Source organism: Dioscorea cayenensis, chromosome 17 (assembly GCF_009730915.1).
Source record: "Dioscorea cayenensis subsp. rotundata cultivar TDr96_F1 chromosome 17, TDr96_F1_v2_PseudoChromosome.rev07_lg8_w22 25.fasta, whole genome shotgun sequence".
Lineage (NCBI taxonomy): Eukaryota > Viridiplantae > Streptophyta > Magnoliopsida > Dioscoreales > Dioscoreaceae > Dioscorea > Dioscorea cayenensis.
This window is the reverse complement of record NC_052487.1, coordinates 15,206,004-15,222,819: the sequence shown is the minus strand read 5'-3', so window position 1 is coordinate 15,222,819 and position 16,816 is coordinate 15,206,004. Positions and strand designations below refer to the sequence as shown.

Here is a 16,816-nt window from a genome sequence, read left to right as displayed (position 1 = left end):
TTCATTATTGAAAGTTTTGGAAGCCTTTTAGTTCGTATAATCACATCACATGCCTTCATGCATATATATGAAATGCTTTTTTATGTTAGACGCATCTCTATTGAATTCCAATGGTCAATTATGGAAGCCTAATCTTTGTGGAACAAATGCAAATGTGTGGGTTTCCTTAGGGCCATACATCTATTTTTAAATGTAAGTTACATTGCCTTTTACTCTAGTTAATTTTATTAGAGTAACATATTGGTTGTTTGCATGGTATTTTTAATAGAATTCAAAGTTTCTATCATTCTAATCTACAAACCTCTTTTTAAAAATAGGTTAAATTGTAGAATCTCAAAATTCCTAGTGCTCCCCTTTTCATGATTTTATTATGCCCTTCTGAATTCATGGTTATCGTTGTCACCTACTTATGTTAGATAATACCATGTATTGAAAAGGGCAAGGTTCAATATAAGGAGATGAATCCTCAAAATGAAGTATACTTTATTCCAAAATAAAGCCACATTTCATCAAAAAGAAGAAGTTTGTGTAGAACAAGAAAATTTATTATGGTTTCTAATTTTTTTCCTTTTCTAATTTGCTTCTTTCTTTCTTGCCTTTTCTGTTTATCGTGCCATATGCATGGTTGCAAGTTGATAGTTAAAGTTTCTAGTAGAGACATGCGTGAGAGATGGTGACATTTTGGACTAAAAGCAGTGGAAACATTTTGGGTGGTCTGCATTTATAAAACTCACGAAGCAAAGTTGAAAATAATCTTGGTTTGATGTGAAGAGGACTTTTTACCTATTATTGCATTGGGTGCTCTAATACCATAGGACTTGCTATACCTGATTATTCTCCATTTTTCCATGATTAACAATACTAGTTACTCGAGGGCTCATTGTATTTTTGCTTTTACAGGGAGAGGACATATGAGATAAAGGACAATATTCTAGAAGGAAAATACAATGATTGGAGGAAGAAACTACATCCTGATTTAGTTAATTCAAAATATGAGGTTTTGGCGCAAAATTACTTTGCTTAGATGTAGACTTAGAATGTACTTTAATGTTCATTACTTTTTCATATACTTGTTATTTTATTCTTATGTTTAAAGCAAAAAGAATGGGATTTTGTTACAGAACAATCTGGTCATGTTGTTGATGCATATCGTACACTTAGTAAACCGCTATCAAGGGCATTGTATCTAGTAATCACTCAAATCTTTGGTTTTCATTATAAATATCCTTTTTTCCCTTTGTGGAGTGTTGGTCAACCATTTTTTGTTGTGGTATTGTATCATTAGATTTTTTTTTATTCAATTTTGACAATTTTACAACCATTCAAACATAAAAGATATAGCTTTTGTAGGATAATCAACCCTTAATAATGGTATTTCTAGTCCATAAAAAGATAATTCTACGGATTTTCCAATGTCACTAAAGTGTGAAGGACTTTTGGAGATGCTAAAGAGTGCAAGAACTAGACCTTCTTGAAGCTCATGAGTTCTTTCTTTCAGGAAAGTTTCATCAAAATCTAATATAAAGTAGCCCATAGTATAGCCTCCAATAGATTCAGTTTTGTTATTTTACATTAGCAGGCATAACATATGATGTAGCATTGTGCAAAATTATGCATCTGTTGATGGTTATGACAACATTTCAAACCGTTATAGAATGTAGCTCTAGTTATGCATCAATTAATTTCTTTTTTAGTAACCCTGCACTTTCCCTAGTTACAACTTGAGGGTTTTCATGTTGATGAAGAGAAAACATTGACTAATCCAGATCTACTTTCTAAGCTTGTGACTATTTCTGGTCCACACCCAACCGAACTAGCCCATAAATTTAGATTTAATATGATATGTGTATCATCTGGCCCAGAAATTTTGTGCTCAACTATGCTTACTAATTGGGAATGCTTTACTTCCTTCTTGTCTGCTATTGTCATCTCAATGCTTGAATGAGTTTCATCTTCTACTATTGTTCTCTTGCTGATTTGATGTTTCTTTTAGCATCCTTAGTGGTAACTTAGGTGATGTTTAGTTGGCCGTAAGTTTAAATGCAGTGGATTTTCAGTTATAATGTAACTCAAAATACTTGATTTTTAAAATACAATACAACCAAATTTAGTGTTTGGTTGGATGCACTTAGAGATGCTATATTATAAAATTTTATGTTTGGTTGGAGAGATTTGTTATACATATGTATGAATATATGTGTGTGTGTGTGTGTGTGTGTATACATATATACTTATATATGTATACTTGCATATTTGTATGTATACATAAAACATACCTATGTATGTTTATATAAATGTGTATATATATATAGTAATATGTTAATGCATATGTATATATACACATAAATACATCACCTAAGGATTTTCAACTGCCAGGATTTCGATTAACGACCAATTTGGATGTAAGTCCAAATATATCCGTGGGAGTAATTGGTTTTATCTTGGTGTTTTAAAATCCCTCAAACCAAATAAAGAATTTTTAAATGTGGTTTTTGAAGTTATCAAATACCACAGATGTAAGTTTAAATGCAGTGGATTTCCAGTTACAATGTAACTTAAAGTACTTGGTTTTTAAAATACAATGTAGCCAAATTTAATGTTTGGTTGCATGCACTTAAAGATGATGTATTATAAAATTTTATGTGTGGTTGTAGAGATTTGTTATATATATATGTATATATATATATATTTGTGTGTGTATATATGTATATACTTATATTTGTATACTTACACTTTTGATATGTCTATTTATACAAATATATGTATGTATGTTTATATATATACACTTATACACACACTTATACATGTGTGTGTGTGTGTGTGTGTGTGTTTATATGCATATATATACATACATGTGTATGAATATATATATGTCACCTAAGGATTTTCAACTTTTAGGATTTCGACTTACGCCCAAGTTGAACGTAAGTCCAAATACATCCATGGGAGTAATTGGTTTTACCTTGGTGTTTTAAAATCTCTCAAAGCAACCAAAGGATTTTTGAATGCGGTATTTAAAATTACATTGTAAATTCAAATACCACAAAACAAACACTATCTTAGTGTTTGCCTTGAGTAATAATTTTTGTGTTCATGTTAATTTTAACTCCTTTATTTTGCTATTTTCTTTTTTTAAAAAGAGAGTGCCGGTGCTTCTTATCTTTCAATCTACATATTTGTCAGTTGTTATTTGTTGTACGTTGGGGCCATTATGTGTTGATTTATGAAAATTTTTCTTTGGAGTTGGTCGCGTTGATTTTGGTTTGATTTTTTCATGAATTTATGCTTTTTTTTAATTGAAAAATTATGACCATATTTATAGGTCAAAGAAAATAATTATGAGTTGATTTTAGGAGTTCTAGTTTAATTTTTGGTGATAGGAAACAAATGTTCCCAAAAACGGCAAAAAAAAAATCTTGTGAATACTTTTGTGAAAATAAATTTAAATCGGAGGGGAATATGAGAAAACTCACTCCTCGATCAAGCTCCTCTCTTTATCCATTCGCTCGTGAACCACCCCTTATGACGGTGGTGGTTTGGATTGGAGCTCCGCCGCCATGGCACCGCACCGTCATTCTACGCCCGGTTATCTTCGGCTACTGGAGGGGACATTGGGACCTTGAGGAATCGTTGTCTCTCTAAGATCTCAAAACCTTCATCGAGGATTATGGCCTGCATAGCCTCCATTCTATTCTCATCGGTCTTCCGCAAGCCTCTCCCGTTTTTTGGTTTGTTGGAACTTGGATTTCTCTTTTCTATGTGAAAATATTAGTTTGTTTTCAATATTATTATTCTGAGTTGTTTTTGGATTGATATTGTGAATGCTGACTATATGAAGTTTTACTGAAATTTTGGATTTCTTTTTTGGGAGACTGGATGCATTGTGTGATTGGTGTATGCTTACTAATTGGGAATGCTTTACTTCTTTCTTATCTCCTATTATCAGCTCAACATTTAAATGAGTTTCATCTTCTACTACTGTTATCTTTTTGATTTGATGTTTCTTTTAGCATCCTTAATGATTGTCATTAATATTAGCTTCAAAAAATGGAATAACTTAAATCTTAAGTTGGGCTTGCCTATGAAGGATCAATATGAGATATAGAAATTATCAAATTAGTGAAAGATTTAGCCATGATCAATGTTCAGTGCTAAGGAATCAAAACATTTGAACCCATTAAATGCATTTGTAGATTTTTTTTTTTTTTGGCATAATCTTGATACAAAGGCTCAACATAACAACATCCAAATCAAGGGACCCTATAGATATAATCCAACAAATTAAATTTCCACTTCTAGCTACCTTCCATATAATTTCCCTCCCAAACTCAATAAAACCAAAATGGATGAACACCACCGCATCATCCAAACCAGGAAATCCACAAATTCAAAAAAAATTAAAAAATTAAAAAATTACACAAAATTGCTAAGAAAAAGAGGAAGCAATAGCCACCAACAAGGTGAAGAAGAAGAAGCAATACCTACCAACTGCATTTGTTGGATGCCTGGGGCTGAATAGAAAAACAAGTAGAGCCAATCAATGGTTGGAGGAGTGATCTTCTCACCTTAGCTGTATCCCCCACTTACATCTTGAATCCCATGAATCCCTCATGTGTTTATCATGTGAGGGGTTTCAACTAATGGATTTTGTTTTAGGGTTGATTTAGTCGTAAAACAAAATCCCATGTCTATCGAATTTGGAAAAATAAAGTACAATCCTTTGAAATGAACAAAAGATTTTAACAACCCCTGGTATTTGTAAATACAATGAACTCTAAATCCTGCCAAACAAACACATCCTTAATTTTCATATAGTTATCATCTAAGTTGGAGTTAATAGTCACAGCAATAGCTTTGTGCAACTCATTCAAAGTGTTATTAGCATGAACCCCAATTACTATTTTACAACCCCCAAATATGAAATTTTTTCATTTATCTCTTGTAAATATCCACCACTAATAAACAATTGTTGTTACATCAGAAGTACTCAACTTGGAAACAAGTTGATAGATGGGTTGGGGAAAAAATTAAATTAGAATGAGACAATTATTATAAACTATATATGATATGTATATCTTGTTGGGAAAATGGAAAGTTGTGTTGTGGATACCACTACCCTGAAAGCAAATTCTAGCATGACCGAGGTGCAATCGAGATCACCATTCACCCACCAAGGTTAATACAGCTACCCCTAAACACATGCACTTGTGGCAAGGAGTTGGAAAAGTCACCAATTACCCAGAAGCTGAGCCCAAAAGGAAAGCAAAAACCAAGGGAAAAAGAAGTTATATGTACTTTTTAAAAAGCCAAATCTTATCTTTTATTTTTAAAATATGCATATTCAGCCAATTCAAACACACATAATCCTAACTGAGAAAAATGTAGTTGTTATAAAAAAACATGCAACCAAAATTTGAAAACCAAAACAAATAAGCACTATCAATTTTTTGAACAATTCAAACCACAATGAGACACATTTTCTGATAAATTAAACACATCTTAAGCCAACCAACAAATTTTAAAAAAAACCTTTCTAGTAGGCATTCCCAACAATCCCCAACGAATGACTAACTAGTTAAAAACTATATTTTATGGGTAATGGAAGGAATTTTATTACCTAAGCATCAATATATTTCGATTGAATTAATGCATAGTGAAATGAGGCAGCAACTTGGCTAATGAAAGTGAAAGGATTCTTGAACTTTCAAAAGCTCAAAATGAGACCCCCGTACAACACATATTAACTCCTTAATGCAAGCTATTCTGTGATACAATTTTATCAAAGTGCTATTGAAGACCATGCGCATACACCTTGAGTTCTTATGAGTGCTCTAAAAAAACTATTTATTCTTTCATAGAAGGTGAGCCACCTTTACACTCATATAAAATAACTTCATCAAGTCCATATCACAAAAGGACCACTCAAAGAATGAGCTATGAAGGTTTAAGAGTCCATAAGACTCATACACACAAAGTCATCAATTCATTCATCAAGTCCTCACTAGGACCACCCAACACACAGGGCTATGGATGCAATCAAAATAAAGAGTAAGGATAGAGAATATAAACTCACTCTATAGGTTTTAGGCCTATTCCCCATGCTACCCCCATCCCCGCCTCTGCCTCCTCCTCCCCTCCCTTCGCCTCTTCTCCTTCGCTTCCCCTAAAGAAGCCACCACAGAACGCCACAGCCCAAGAGCTGCCTCCGCATGGAACCTCCTCTCTCCTCCCTCCGTCCCTCCACTCCCAAACCCCCTCAACAACGCATCCCCTCCAAGAAGGCCCCCAATCCCAACTTCCCCAAGCTTCCTGAGACCCTATCGGCCCTTTCCGCCAAGCGTCTTAATCTCCACAACCGCATCCTCACCCTCATCCGTGAGAACGATCTCAATGAGGCCTCTTTCCTTATCCTCTACTCCATCTACTCCAACTGTCGGCCCACGGTTTTCACCTGCAATGCTGTCCTCTACTCCCTTCTCCGCCAGAACTGCCTCGCTGATCTACTCTCCCTTTACCCATTCATCACCTAGGCCGGCATCGCCCCCACCATCATCACCCATAACCTTCTTCTTTGGGTGATGCCTAGAAGATAGACACTGCGCTCGAGCACTACCACTTCATCCTAAAAGACTCAACTTTCAACCCCTCTCCGACAACCTACCGGATCATCGTGAAGGGACTCATTAATTGGTCCAGGCTTGATCAGGCTCTAGATCTCAAGGATGATATGCTCACCAAGGACTTTTGCCCTGCTCATCCCATTGTCTACAACCTACTTATGGCTGGCACCCTTAAGAGTTCTGATCCTAATAAAGCTCTGTCCGTGTTTGAAGAGCATAAGGAAAAGCTTGGCAGTAGGATGGTGCCTGATGGCACTATTTATGGGAGTTTGATAAAGAGGTATTTCGCTAAGGGTATGGATAAGGAGGCAATGGAGTTCTATAGTGAAGTTCTTGGTGAGAATTCCAAGGTTCGCTTCAATTCGGTGAGCTATAACTCAGTGCTGGAGGCATTGACGAAGAATGGGAAGTTTGATGAGGCATTGAGACTATTTTGTCGGATGAATGCGGAGCGTGATCCTCCAAGGAGGCTTACAGTGAACCTTGGGAGCTTCAATGTGATGATGGATGGGTATTGTGCTCTAGGGAAATTTAGTGAGGCTATTGAGATGTTTGGGAAAATTGGGGAGAAGAAGTGTAGCCCGGATGTGTTGTCTTATAACAATTTGATTGATCTGCTTGGGAGGAATCAATCGGTAGCTGAGGCAGAGGAGCTATATAGAGAGATGGGCGAAAGAGGGATCAATCCAGATGAGTACACATATGTCTTGATTGTTGAGCCATGTTTTGGGGTGGATAGTGTTGATGATGCGGTTGCATACTTCAATAAGATGAGGGAAGTTGGGTTGAGACCAAATGCGAATGCTTATACTAAGGTTAGTGGGGGCTTGGTGAATGCTCGCAAGCTTGATGAGGCAAGAGGGTTCTTTGAACAGATGGTGGAAAATGAGTTGAAGCCAAATATCACAAGCTATGAGTTGTTGCTAAAGGAATTTTGTGAAGTAGGTAGGGTGGATGATGCACTTAAGACCATCAAGGGCATATTGATGGATGAAAATGTAGTTTTCAGCCCAGAGATGAAGGGGCTCGTGGAGGAGATGTCAAAGAAAAAAGGGAGGGAAGAGGATATGGAGAACTTGTATGGGGAAATAGAAAGGGAGAAAGCTGAAGCATTGGCACGGGCAGAAGAAGAGAAGGCTAGAGTTGAGGCTCTTGCCAAGGAAGAAGAAGATAGGAAGAAGGCTGAAGCTGCTGCAAAGGGAGAGGCTACTTCAAAAGCAAGTACTGTTGCTATTGAGGCAGTTTTGGGAAGGAAGAAGGAAGAGAAGAAAGAAGAGCCTTCAGCTATTGGTTCCAATGCTCCTAATGTAGGCCAATTGAAAGAACTCATTGATGGCATCACTCCTGGCAAGGATACAAAGGCTGGAGAGGGAGATGCTTTGGAACAGGTACCAACTTCATAAATTTAAGTAGCAGTAGTCCTTTAGAGTTGCTATTTGGGAGAAAAGTTATTCTCTTCTTAATTTATGACTTCAATTTATTGCATGTTCTTTACCATCCTTATGCTTCTTGTTGCAATATTGCTGGAATGAAATTCATTATGATCAAGTGAACAACTTCTGGCTTGTCAGGTGTTCTTTTTTTCTTTTCTGGTTGCTATAAAGCTTAATAATCTATAACTTTTCATACTCTTGTTAAGTATATCAACCAAGATAGTTTTCATCAATAACTTGCGGTAGTTAAAAATGATTTTAACTTCTTCCTATTTGAAGACATATTATTTTTTTTTTACTAAGTTTGAGTCATGGACACTTAGAAGATAAATAAGATGCACACATGCAAGCATGTAAGCAATGCATTTTATAATTGTAAATAAATATGGTTATTAATTGATTTTGGATAATGGAAGGGTTTGGATTGGGATGAATGTTCATATGAGTCTGGAGAAGTGGTTGAAATCAGTCTATGTAAATTATTCAAATCTTTTGGTAAGATCAGATCATAGCTTTCAAACTGATGTTGTGGTGTAGGATTTCTATGAGGCTCGTAGAACTCCACGCTTTTGTGATTATCTGTCTCATCCAGTGAGCTGCAAATAATGAAATAAGGAGCCAGTGTACAAGTGTTTTACTAACCATTGAAATGTATAAAAGTAGACTTTGTTTAGGAGATGCACAACCCTTATATGAGAAATTAGTCGTTAATTACTATAAGTCAAATCTTTTACTATTTGGTGGTTTGCTGTATTTCCATTGGGCAATGGATTCTTACAAGTTTTCCGAAGTCTTGCCATGTCTTTGAGGATAAATTTATTCTCTTGCTTATACTTCTGATGTCTTTGTATAACTTCCTAGATAAAAGTTTATATAAGTTTCTTTTTAACTATGGGCAAAAGGGTTTGATTTTGTAAAATTATCTGTCAAGCTTGTAAAAATTGATTGGAGTGAATGGTTGTTTTTGTATAAATAAGAATTTGATGTTAAAAAGGCATGTTCTTGGAAGAATGGAAATTCACATGATGATCTAATTTCACCTGTAATACACATTAACCTTCTACTAGTAAGCAATCCTAAGAAGTGAATCTAATTAGTTAAACTAGAGTTAAATCCAAGAAAATGCGATATTTTTAGTGATTTATGAGACCTTGTAAAAAACTTGTCTTTAATGTAAGGCCCTTGCCAATATCAATCCTTGACAATAATTCTTCCCGTAGACTTCTCTTTCCCTTTTTGGAGAAGGAATTAAGCTATCATAAGCCTATTTTATGCAAAAGATTACAGAAAATAAACTACTTATCTATTCTACAAATATTTAAAAAAACTAATTTTTATTGAGAAGATTGGCTGGATAATTTTACTCAAAGACTTAAGAGAATTTCTTAGGTTTTAGCTCGATATCTCAGCTCTTTCCAGAACTGACTCTTATATAGACAAGCAAGCTCTTTTTAGATGACACAAATACTCTTACTTTATTTCACACTGAGGGGTATTTTTTAGAAAATTTGTAAAGGTACAAGTAGTAGGCATCTTAGCTCACTTTAAACTTCAACTTATCTCTTCTTTTCTAAATTCAAAATAAGAACGAATCCTAAAAAGTCAGGACACGTTTACATACTTCTAGACTGACACGACCCTTTGTGTGTTAACCATAAGTGCACAGGTATGTTTAAGTAATAATACCCCGGTGAGAGAGTAGTCGAATCCTCAGGGAATAGTGCTTAGAAACACAAAGATTGCTATTTAACTAGATGAAAATGAGTCGATGGTGATGTGAAAACAAATCAATGCAAGTAAAGATAAGAAAAGAAGAAGGGGGCGCAAATAAAAGATAGGAGAGGCAATCGACGATAAATGGGGCACCCGGACATTGCTCACCCTAGGACTATTGCTTCAAGTGCAAAACCAATCATTAAACTTCCTAACTGATGTCTAACGAGTTGTGGAGATCCTTAAACATATGGTCCCAAAACTTAAGGTCAACCGTGACTAACCCTACACTATATCCTGATGGAGAAATCTCTCAGTCTCGATACCTCACATTGTGCTAGGTTGCTTTAGGCTCTAGGGATTCAAAGTGATAAACCTTGTTCCCTAACGTAGATCTAACCCTTTAGTCCAAGCGAAAGACCCCTAGTCACAATGAAGCCCTAGATACTAAGGATTACTTCAATGCTTCATTCTGTTGTTTGCGCAACTAAGCCCCAGCGGAGTTTGTCTCTTAGTACTTCATTCTATTGTGACCGCAAAGAACTCTTGGAATGTGGAGGTAGGATAAATCACACCGGAGAGGAAAGAGAACATTCCGCTACCTCTCGACTCACCCTCTCAACCCTCTCCAATCTAGCATTATCAAACCATCATGGTGTGTCACTCATCCATAAGGATTACCAACATGGATTCTCAACCCTAGTGTCACTCTAAGGGAAAATCAACTCAACAAGCATTCAAGATTGGAACTCAATTAAAAAAAGCATAATAAAAGTTCAAAGAAACAATATCATTCTAGGGTTTACAAGTCCAAGTACCCACTAAGGGTTTAGCTCTCTGTGGAGCAAAATACAATCAACAATGAAGTCAAAAGTAAAGAGATGCAATCCATGAATAAAACCCCCTTGATGTTCGTGTCGCTGGTCTTGAGGAGTGGCCGTGTCTTATTCAAAGGTCCCCTTATCAAGCCTAGGGCACACCTCACTGGATCGATGTCGACGAAAGCTCCCCCAATAACTCTTTTCCAAAGGAAACGCTGTGTCAAAGACCATGAACCTCTCTAAAAGCCTAGCCAAAGCCTCTCCAAACCCTAGCCACAGGCGCCTCCAAAGGTGGAGAAAGATAGGCCAAAAGATGGAAAAAAGATTCTGAAATTGGGCTAAAATCACGACTTAAATAGGTCTGGAATCGGGCATCCACACGGGCATATGAAATTTCCACACGCCAGAGTGAATTTGCATAAATTCGGTTTTCAGTGGCCTGTGAACAATAACTGTTACAGTGATTTGCTACAGTTCCTTCTATAGTACCCTGCCAAAAATACTCCCAAATCCACACTCTTCATTGAGGCAATATAAACGGGCACACGTCTATGCCGTAGATCATGTTGCATCTTCAAATAAAGCACATTTGACATGAATCTTGCTAGCCTTGCACAAGTCAGAACACATGAGTGTGACTACCTTTGTGCCCCTCCAATTTTCATATTCCATCGAGCATAATGGAGGTTGGCACAAACTCATATGTCTTTGGGCACAACTTGTGTCTTCTCTTGTGTTCACTTCAAAATTCCATCAACATAATGCATTCGCAATCTATGTTGGCTTCTTTCTTCTCTATTTGGCTCCACAACCCTATATGCGCAAAAGAACACAAAAACACATGTATTAGTGATAAAATATGAGAAAAGTAATGCTCATCATAAGAAAAGAATACTTCGTATTACTAATACACAAGCACATATCATAGACTCAAGATAAGAATGAATCTTAAAAAGCCAAGACACGTTTACACACTAGGTTCTAGATATTGTACTTTAAAGTTCTTGCTTCAAGCTTCCATTGCATTCTCAATATTTTCTTGCCCAATTTCATCAAAATCTTCAAGACCATCAGTTTCTATGGCTCCAATAGCATATTCTAGGAAATCGTCATCTAGTTCTCTGACATGCTCCAACTGTAGTCTCATACCATGCTGCTTTACAAATTTTCAAGTGTTCAATTAAGTCTGGTTCAGTAATAAGAGTTCCATGCATAGGAGATTTATAATATCTGGCACAAAATGCTGAATAGATCTTTAAATTAAGCTGCTCTCCTATGAGATAACAAGTTTGGAATCTATTTGGTGTAGTTCCTAGAAAATAAGCTTTCCACTTTTTAAGCCTTTCATCTATTGTAATATCAATATGGTGGGTAGTTATTAGTCTTCATCCCATTTGTATACTCTAGGTCTTCCATGATGAACAAGATCAATCCTGATATAATGTTGAGTTTGGACAAGATAACCTTGATAACTTGGAGGAACACTTAGAATTTCGAGTACCACAAAATGTTTGGGATGACTCTCCATCATGGAATTGATGATATGTTTTAATTTCCTCTGGAATTATATCATGAATCGCAATTGCTTTGCGTCAGAAATGACCAATTTTTTATTAGTCCATATTTAAATTAAAATAATATGTTTGGAATGACAGTAATGCTTATGACCTGGAATTCTCCTTTCCATTATAAGAGATTGATAGTTGCTTGTATTATAGAGAATCCTTCAGAACATATATAGGCCTGAGTTCCTAAATGAGCTTTGCCTTTGCACTTGGTTAGGCAAAAACTGAGTCCTTCTTGCCTAAGAAGTGTTGATGATGTCATGTCTAGCAATAATTCTACTAAGTTAATACAATTGACATGCTTTTCAGAATAAACTATCTTCATTATGACTGTTTTTATTGGACTTAAAACCTTTGGGAATTTCTTATATTTTTCTTCTTTTTAAATAATTTCCTTTTCCCATTCTTTTTTCAACACTTCCATTTCAATTTTCTCTTCTTCCCATTCTTTTTCTATTTTTCCAAATTTTTACTTAAGATCACTTACCTCTCTAGCAAATATCTTATTGATATGTTGGAGCTCGAGAAATGCATCAAGTGATTTTGTCTTCAAGTTTGGATCATTCAATTGTGTTTTGAGATTTTTAGAATGGAGGTAATCATAGAACTAGGTGAGAATTTTTGGGAAAGAGGGGTTACAATTGTTTACCTATAGGTTATTAATGTAATTTCTCTCTTGGTAATCTAACATGAGATTCAGGGGCAAATTAAATGACAAAGGAGAGCCGAATGGGTACATAGCTAAGCTAGCATTTTGGTTTTTTGGGAATTGGGTTTCGGTGCTCGAGAAAGTTGAACTTTTCTTTAGAGACTGCTCCATCATGTAATAATACAGATTTATTAGTATCTTTCTTTTATATTAATTTTCTAGGGTAAGGTTTCTTAGTTTTCACATTAACCCATAACTCAGAGAAACTTAAGGGCTTTATAATCCCCGTTATGGCTAAGCATATAACTCAAAGGAACTCAGTGTGAAATAAAGTATGGGTATTTGTGTCATGTAAAAAGAGTTTGCTTGTCTAAATAAGAGTCAGTTCTAGAAAAAGCTAAGATATCGAACAAATACCCAAGAAGTTCTCTTGAGTCTTTCAGTGTGATTATCCAACCGATCTTCTCAATAATAATTAGTTTTCTTTAAATATTTGCAGAATAGATAAGTAGTTTATTTTCTGTAATCTTCTGCAAAAAATATGCTTATGATAGCTTAATTCTTTCTCAAGAAAGGGAAAGGGAAGTCTTTGAGAAGAATTATTGTCAAGGATTGATGGTAAGCAATTAAGGGTGACCTCTAACCATTGGGTTGGTAAAGATGCCAAGCTATCGCGGTGAAAAGTGATAGATGAAGTAAGTCTTGGCAGTTGTGAGGTAAAGTATTCTGGCTAACTAGCGATGAACAATTGATTAATAAATAATCCATGTTAAATTAAAATTAAACATTTTAAAGTGTCTTTGTTTAAATTAATAATCAACGATTCAACATTGATTATTTTGGACTAATTCTTTTTTAATTATTTTTTTAAAATTAATTATTAAATATATTTAGTTAAATACTTAAATATCTTTAAAAACATGGTTTATAATGTGTTTTATTGGAAAATAATGCTTATCCCATACCACGCAAACCCTAACCCTAATTGTGCCACTTGCCTTGTTTTCCCTCAATTTCTCACTCTGGCTTCTCTTTGGCTTTCTCTTTATCTCAATCTCACAGCCCATGACCTCATCAAGCATCCATCTCTCCGAGATCGAGCCATACTGTAAGAAAAAGAAGGGAAAATCTGGCAATTTTCATGCTTGAATTGCTTCTAAGAAGACCTAGATTTACTTATTTTGTTGGGAAACGATTTTCAATAACAATGTCTTTGATCATACTGTTGCTGAGCTAAATAAGGTATATATTTTTGCTTTTGTTTAGTTATTTTGAATATGCTGGATCAATGTGATTACATCATTGTTATATCTGCTTGATTTGTTTGTTTGATTATCTCTTTTTTTTTATTTAACAAGCAACTGCTATAGTTTTTTTAAAAAAAAAAAAATTCTGTGTACTTACAGCATTCAAATTAAAGATGAAATCATTTGGAAGGAGATACTAGATTTTCTGTTATAGATGTGATTTTTTTTTCTAAGCAAAATTTATCTTATATTAATTGTTTAAGGAATCAGCCTTGACTAAATGCAAACTTGCCTTTTTTCCCCCATTTTAACATGTAAATTTACAAATTTGGCTGATGTTGGAGCTACTGTTTCTGATAGAATTTAGATAAATCTGTGTGACTGCTATGAATTTTTTTAAAAAAATTTTAATATCTATTAATTAAGATACGTGTATGTTTTGTAGTGGAAAAATTAATTTGCCCCTAGAGACACTTTTGTGTGTTAAAATTATAGGGCTCACCTATTTGATGCTAAAAGACGGTAATCTTCCCTGAAACTGTGTAACTCCTAAATGGTTGTTAGAGTTTATAAATGCAATAACCAAATAATAAGATTTGAAGGTTAACTAAGAAAACTAGAAGAACTAGAATTGTTGAAATAAATTGAGATGATACAAACCAAAAGAGAGAAATAGTGGATAAGACTACTTTTAAAATCCCATGTATCCCTACCAAAGATGCTTCTATGCTCTGGGAGTCTAGTAGTCTTATAATCCCCTATTTCAAAGTTGGAGATTTCCAATTATTCTAATTTGTAACTAGATATATCATACTTCATTGAAAACATTCATGTTGGATTATTGGCAATATGTATAAGATTCTGCTTGGTGGCTCATAGCTTAGTTATCTTGATTATTGATCCTTTCTTGTCCCCCAAAATGGATGCCACATGTCGGATTTGAACCGGAAACTTCTCCATTTGCAGAGGGGTGCACCCTTTATACAGCTAATTAGAGATATGGTAACACGTATGCTGATGAGAGAAATTTAAAATAATTATCTGTTTGAAGTTTGAACATCATACAAACTAAACCTGTTATTTCTAGGTTATTTACAGTTTGCTATTTATTTACTATAGAACTTAAGCACACAATTTTATCTCATGCCACACGAAATCAATATTGCAGGAGATGGAATTAATCTTCGGTGAAACTCCTCTGTCCAGTGTCATGGACTCAACATCACGAACCCAAGAATCTCAAGTTATTACTTCTAGATTAGATGAAAGCCAACAAAGCCTATCCCTTGTTGATGTCTGTGGGCAAGCCAGTATGGTCGACATCTCTTCCAAAGCTAACAGCAAAAGAGTAGCTGTGGCTGGTTGCAGAGTTCTCTTGGGAAGAAAGCATTTAATCTGGTTGCAGCTAATCAGATTGCCAAAGGAGATGTTCTCACTGTTGCAAAGATAGCTGGAATTAGTGGAGCAAAGCAAACTAGCAATCTCATCCCACTCTGTCATAATATCGGCCTCACTCATGTTCAACTTGATCTAACTCTGAATGAGAAAGACTACAATATGGATATAGAAGGGGAAGCTGCAACAATAAGAAAAACCGGTGTGGAGATGGAAGCAATGACTGCAGTCACGGTAGCTGGTCTTACAAAAGTGGAGGGAAAAGCGGTCACTGATCCAAAAATTCATGAGATTTGTTTCCGGGATAGTTGAAGCTCCCCTTTGAATTGTTAGGCATTTGTCCTGCCACCATTGTGGATTTTTGTTTCTTCATGCATGAAGCTTTTGTTCTCTTAGATAATGACTTATATAGCCTTTGTTTCTTCATTTGTAGCCACTATGCTTGCCTTTTATTATGTCATGACAAAAGGGTGTTTTCATCTTCTTACAAAGATGAGACAAAATCCTGACTTGGTTCAGAGAATTGGAGAGAAAAATATAGAAGAATGGAAAGAAGAAATTAGGGAGCTGGAGAGAACGGTACAGAAGAAGATAGCAAATCAAGTTCGCTTTTGAGGTTGGTTTGTTGGCTTTTAACGAGATATAATTTTATATTTTTATTCCAATTTGCTAGATCTTAAGCTTTGAACAAGATTTTAAGTGATTTAAAACACTGCATTTGTTTATTGCTCAAAGTAGATCTATTATCCAGTTTATCCCGTAGTTTTTCCTTTCACATCAAAGAGTTTTTCCACGTGATTGCCTGCTTTGATTATTTTTTATTGTTTAGGAGTATTGGCATGTCATTTGCTGCTAGTTGATTGTCTGTGGGTATTATGTTGTTTCACTATAGTATGTTTTCGCTATAGGACCCTAACAACCTGTATCAAGAGAGAAAATCTCCATTACTCGTTCTTCATTCTCTCTAGTTATCTGAACTAAATCAGGATTTTGTGTCATTGCTTTTGTTATAACATAATATAAGTCAAGTATGGTGGTTGCGTATGAAGAAACAAAAGTCACAAGTAATTTTCCCTTGTTCCTCAATTACCATGAGTAATCAATGCTAGTTCGAAGATGAATTTGGGTTCTGGGACTTCACAGCCAGTTTTTGAAGGGTTCACAGATGCAAGCATGGCAGGTGATCTTGATTTTAGGTGATCTACATGGGGATACACATTCAGGTTTGTTAGGAGAGCTCTTTTTTGGCAATCGAAGTTGCAGAAGCATGTTGCTTGTACGATGATGGTTGAATATATTGCAAAACCTGAAGCGGGAATGCTTTTGATGACAAGATTTCTTCATGAATTGGGGTTGAGTAAGAGAGAGTGTAT

At 35.4% G+C, this 16,816-nt stretch overlaps 1 pseudogene; it reads left to right on the top strand.

Moving 5' to 3' along the window:
* Positions 1-6,093: 6,093 nt before the first annotated feature.
* Positions 6,094-15,869, top strand: LOC120280406 (annotated as a pseudogene).
* Positions 15,870-16,816: the final 947 nt, after the last annotated feature.